Raw genomic sequence first — 5,764 nt, 5'->3', positions numbered from 1 at the left:
TTCCAAATTGAAACTCATCCGACAGTAGAGCCTTCACCATATCTATACCTATACCGAGATATACCTCTACGAATACCTCTATTAGTTGGGTATTTATCTACTACTAATATCGAATGATACCGAATAGTGCAGTAATTATAATAAGCACATGAGTGTCGTATTTCAGGTAAGTGCCCCTTTAAATCTACAAAATTATGTAAATACCAGGACTTTTTTAATACAATTAATTAAGTAACTAGCAGATACCCGCGACGTCATCCGCGTACACACATGACTAAGCACGTAGTACTTATAAAAAATTTGTTTCTTAAAACTTTATTGATCTTATATTAAATGAAGATATCGCAATATTTGTGTTCTATATAATAGCCAAGTGTCTAAAGAATAAAGTTTTGAAGACTATATATTAAAAAATATCCAATAGTTTTTCCATGCTGCGCGCACAAAGGCAATACTTTATCATTTTATTTATATTGATGTGATATAGTACTTAGTTGTTTTTTTGTTTGAGTGGAAAAAAATCATATGACTGTAACAGGTATGAAGATGGTTCTCATTAATTTAATATCTCAATTCGATTCGATCATTCAAAAATCTTCGAAGGGCTGGTAGCTGGGTCGTGGGGCGGCTCATTCTGATCTATGTGCGTGAAAGTTTGCTGATTTGTTTGACTGTCGATTCTGTCATAGCGAACTTTGCTTTTGTTGATATCAAGAAGCGTGATCTTAAGTATTTTTTTATGTAGATACAACGTGGTTGGATGGAACTATTGTAATCAATAGCTTTTTTGGGGTTTCAGTACTTAGGTCATTTAACTACCCACGTTTTAACTTAATCAATTAATTCGAAACGTTCGAGTTCTGTCTGTCAAGACCTTTTATCTCGGGTACGCGTGGAGTTGAAATAGAAGCTGTAGAAAAATCAAACTTATACGTTAACTTATACTTATACGTTAACGTCACACAGATAACGCTTTAAAAATAGATATACGTTTGCCGCAGAAACGTATTCTTCGACATTCTCAAGCAAATCAAAATTTATAAGGTGTAGCTGCTGCCCGCGCTGCACTCTCTAATTGATTTTAAAGGTATCGCTCTTCTCTTATCAAGTTATCTGTCGCGATATACATAGATTGGCCCATTGCCATTGTATTTAATTACAATTGTAATGCCAACAGGTCAGTTACACATTAAATATAGAAATATATAGAAACATCAAATCCAACAAATCTCTTATTTGGCTCAAGCTATGAATATTAAAATTTGTTAGCCTTTCTTTGTAGAAAGAAAGTTCTTTATCTTTTCTTTGAGAGACAGCTAGATGATAAAGAAAACGCCTTTGTATCCTCTCTAAGGCAGTGTGTTGCATAATGTGGCCTCCATATGACACAACCATACTCTAGTACACTACTTACTAAGCTGATATACTAAAACTATTTTTGTGTATACATTTCGAAATACTTTACTGTTCCTCCTGATAAAACCAGGGCAAACCCAACATCTTTGAGGTTTTAGTGACTATATTATCTATGTGTGGAATATGTGTTAGCTTCTCATTAAACACCACACCAAGATCTTTGATGATATTTAGGCGTTTTGAAGGAACATTAGCAATGACGTAAGGCTAATAATTGGTATTCACTTCAGGATTATTCCGAGTGAACGATATACAAGAACATTTTTCTGTGTGCGTCCTCTATAAAATGCAATATTCGGTCCTTAAATTATTACAATTCAATGGACTAACAGTGGTTACAAACATTATCAAAATAACCATGTATAATGCACGCATATAGACACCATAGCACACACCTGCAATAATAATAAGTTTCTAGTTTGAGAACCTTACTTTATTGTGTGATATGATTTTTCTAGACACAAAAGAAGACGTTTGCTTGCATTTTAAACTGTGAAACTGAGAAAAATAGAAAAGCACTGCTCCCTAAGATTTCAAACGTTAATGTAGATAATATACATCCTATTCGTAAAAAACCACAAAGTAGGAGACTATACTTCCAAGTACCTGTAATGCAAAAAAAAAAAACAATATTAGTGTTTACACCTTAGTTGCGAGAGCACGTTTGAACGAAGCGTGAGAACGAAGAAAATTAAATAACTAACTTTCCTAACTGATCCCAATTTATTAGGAAGATTTCTAACCAAATGATAATGTGATTTATATTAAGACTTCGCATTACACAAATACTTTATTCATATTATAACTTAAAAAGGTTAACTCAAATAAAAATAAATAGAAACTCAAAAAAAAATATTTTAAAAATAATCTCTCAAATAAACTTTCGATGAAATACGATATTAAAATTGAATTAATATTTATTCATACAAACAAATCAGAATTAATCTTATCACAATTTTAACAAAAACCTTTGTCTTTAGAAACAAAGTATATGCATTTGGTCGGCATTTTTCGATCGACGCTTTGTACAAAGTTTGTTGTTTTGGAATAGTGATTTTTTAAGTCGGTTGTTTTTTTGATATTTTTTTTTTATAAAAACTTACATTTAAGATAAAAGGTTTGTCCAGCCCAAAAACCCCAAACGCCGAGTAGATCGGCTGTTCATACTGCAGAAACTTCATCAAGAGAAATAACTCGTCCAGGAGATCCCGTTGTGTAATTTCCACGTTAGGCTGAGTGACTATGTGATTAAGGATTCTCGCCACCAGCAGCTTTGTTTGTGTCATCTGCGGCCAAAGCTAAGTTCTTAGCAGGAGGCCAAGTACTATAACCACTTCATTGGAAGATTGAGAAAACAGTGCTTAATAGTTATTTATGCAACTGATGTGTAATAAGTATATATATATATATTGCACCCAAGACTTTATATGCCCCCATAATATGAATACTCTATAAAAGATTCTGAAACAGCTTACTGCTAACATTAAAAAAGCCAGTCCTAGTAACCATAATGTCATCCAAAGGATTGTTATTATGAAAGAGGATCATATAATGTTGTACTGAATTTCATTACAATACTCGTTTGGATGATACTGGTATAAAGTAATGGTTATTAGGACATTGGGTGTTTTAATGTTGGCAATAAACTAACTGTTTTAGAATCTTTAATAGAGAATTTATAGCATGGGTGTAGATAAAACTATATTTACAATACTTTAATAATGATTACTCGAAGCTAAAACTATCAACCAACCTAGAATATTGGCCGCATTTCTACGTTATCCAATGTAGTTAGATTGATGCATCCACCAGTAGCCCTATCGTTGAGGCACGTAGACACTAATTTGTACATTCTCCACGCCTTTGGGCCTAACGGGCGCCTATTATTATTTTTTCCTATACACAATTTTCAATATTACAAAAATTTGGAGTCCTTAAGAAGAATGAAATTAATATATCGAAGTTGTGACAAGGAAATTAATGTGAAATTTTGATCCAACTCGGACCTACCTCGGTGCGCATCCGGTAAGACGGCTCAAGTAGCAGCAACAGCATAACAGCATACAACACAATTGATAATAACTCCTCTATAATGCCTATTAACGTATACATTTTTCCAGCTGTAATACCAAATATCAATAATAGTATACAGGATGCACTATTGAAGAAAAAAGGGTCAAAATGAACCTCTCGCTTTGTATCGGTATTCGCACTGTTTTTATAAATAAACATTTTAAAGTGAAACTTTTATTAAATCGTCTCATACTTTTTCGTCTATGTGTTGCATGTCGCGTGACGGTCGGGCGGCGCCTATAGTTCGCAGCAGCTGACCGTGTAGTGTATAGACTATTACTCTTTTGTGCCAGTGCTCCACGCTATTTTGTTTGTTTTTGTCAGTGTTTAATGTAAATGTTCTTATTTATTAAAGTGAAACTTTAATACAGAGTTCAGTAAAAATATTAGTTGGAGACTTAGTCTACTTTTATTATTTACCATTATCATTCCAATTTTCCAAGTATATAATTAAGATTGATAAAGCGATTTCTATACCCTTACTGGAATATTATTTCAAAAAATTTTAGTTAAATGTCTATAATGTGAAAAAAGGTTCACTTTTACCGAGGTATCATAAAACCACAGAATCCTGTTTTTGTGTGGACTTGTCCGCATTATTCAGCTTCTCCTACAGCATCTATCATCTGAGTGTTTTAACCACCGAATTCATAATCAGAATGTGTCTATCTATATAGTCTACAATGTCTACAATTAAGAAAACTTGAGGCAGTCTCATGCGGTGGTCATACCGTACCCTAAAATACTGCCAATGAATGATGGATGAGTGTGAACGGCCGGATTGTCTTGACGGTCGTATCATCGAAAATATTATATTCTTGATCAATACTTCACATGCTTATAATTGTGGGTCATTCCGTATCTTAAAATATTTCCAATGACCAATGGAAGAGTCATGCTCGTGAACGGACGGATTGTTTGGACAGTCGCGTAATCGAGAAGTCTGTTTTCTTGTTGTCCATTGTTGTGGGCTTCACAGCATATATATATATGAATGTATATAAAGAAACTAAATATTATAACGAAGAAAGTACCTTGCATCCTGGTGATGGTAGACACGGCGATGAAAATGCTTCTAAGTAGACGGATTGACACAAGTACAAGCTGAACGAACAGACTTAGATACTCACAATCATTCAGTTCTTTCACATTATTGCAAACTATTGTCAGCGAGCGGCCTATTTCTCTTATTTTACTGCCTTCAAAACAACATCAAAATTATAAAATTTTATAATTATTTAATGACTATAATTACATATTCATTTCAAACATCTGATTTAAAATTAAAGTGAAAAGAGATCCCAGGAAGTCAGCTTTCTCTTTCTCGTAATGGGCCAGCAAGACATTGTCCCTGTCCAGTAGCGAAGTGGCAATCACACAGAAATTTCCTTGGACAGCTTTGGCAAATGACCAGAACGCACGAGTGCTCAAAGGAAGGCGAAGTTACCCGCGTATTCTTCCTAAGTGGTTCGACTTCGCCTCATCAAAAACTGTTTTGATTAACGTCAAACAATCGCTGAGATTTGCCACTGGTAGGCACCGAAGAGATCGGAATGAAGAAGCAACTTAAAAAGCGAGGTCTTGCTAGGCGCGTGGTCGGCATTGCGCTTATCACGACCGATCAGGCTGTGGTCCGATGACCCCAAAGGACAACAGAATCTAGGCAGGTATGTGAGGCCAACAGTAGGCTAATCATTGAAAGTATATTAAGATCTTCCACGTCTGAGTTTCGCGTTATCATGATCCAGAGATATCCACAGACAGTACGGACTGTGGTAGTTATTTGAATGTTTGGCGTTATCGCTGTGGGACAGGTATGTCCAATTGGTCGTAGTAGTCTACGCGCAGGCAAAGAACGGATAGGTCCTGTCTTTCAAGGATCATTTAATGTATAAAAAGTTAAAAATTTCGAACAAAATAGAATTTTATCTACAAAGAATATTGTGACCAAAATTTGAACGTTTTTTAGACAGGCAAGATAAAAAAATGGCACACAAGGCTCCATTATAGCTTTCCTTCTCAACACTGATTAGCCAATGCTTAAGACATTTTGGAAAATCGAATTTCCTTGAGTTATTAGATTTTACTAATACAGCTTTTGTTTCTAAATACAACTTTAAATGCACTCATTCATGTTTTAATTATAAATCCATGTTGTAAAAAGTATCATACAGAGTACAACTAGGAAAAAGAGAGAATTTAAATCGATACATACATAGATTATTAGTCTCCAAAAATCCATTTGTTGTTTGCGAGATATGAATATATCTTATTG

General features: G+C 34.4%; 1 protein-coding gene across 1 annotated transcript in view; it reads right to left on the bottom strand.

Moving 5' to 3' along the window:
- LOC126971584 (cuticle protein 16.8-like) overlaps positions 1-5,764 on the bottom strand; it is a 112,077-nt gene that overhangs the window by 48,845 nt on the left and 57,468 nt on the right. The window lies entirely within an intron of this gene.

The sequence above is a fragment of the Leptidea sinapis genome, chromosome 1 (assembly GCF_905404315.1).
Source record: "Leptidea sinapis chromosome 1, ilLepSina1.1, whole genome shotgun sequence".
NCBI classification, from domain to species: Eukaryota; Metazoa; Arthropoda; class Insecta; order Lepidoptera; family Pieridae; genus Leptidea; species Leptidea sinapis.
This window is presented reverse-complemented; position numbering and strand designations above follow the sequence as displayed.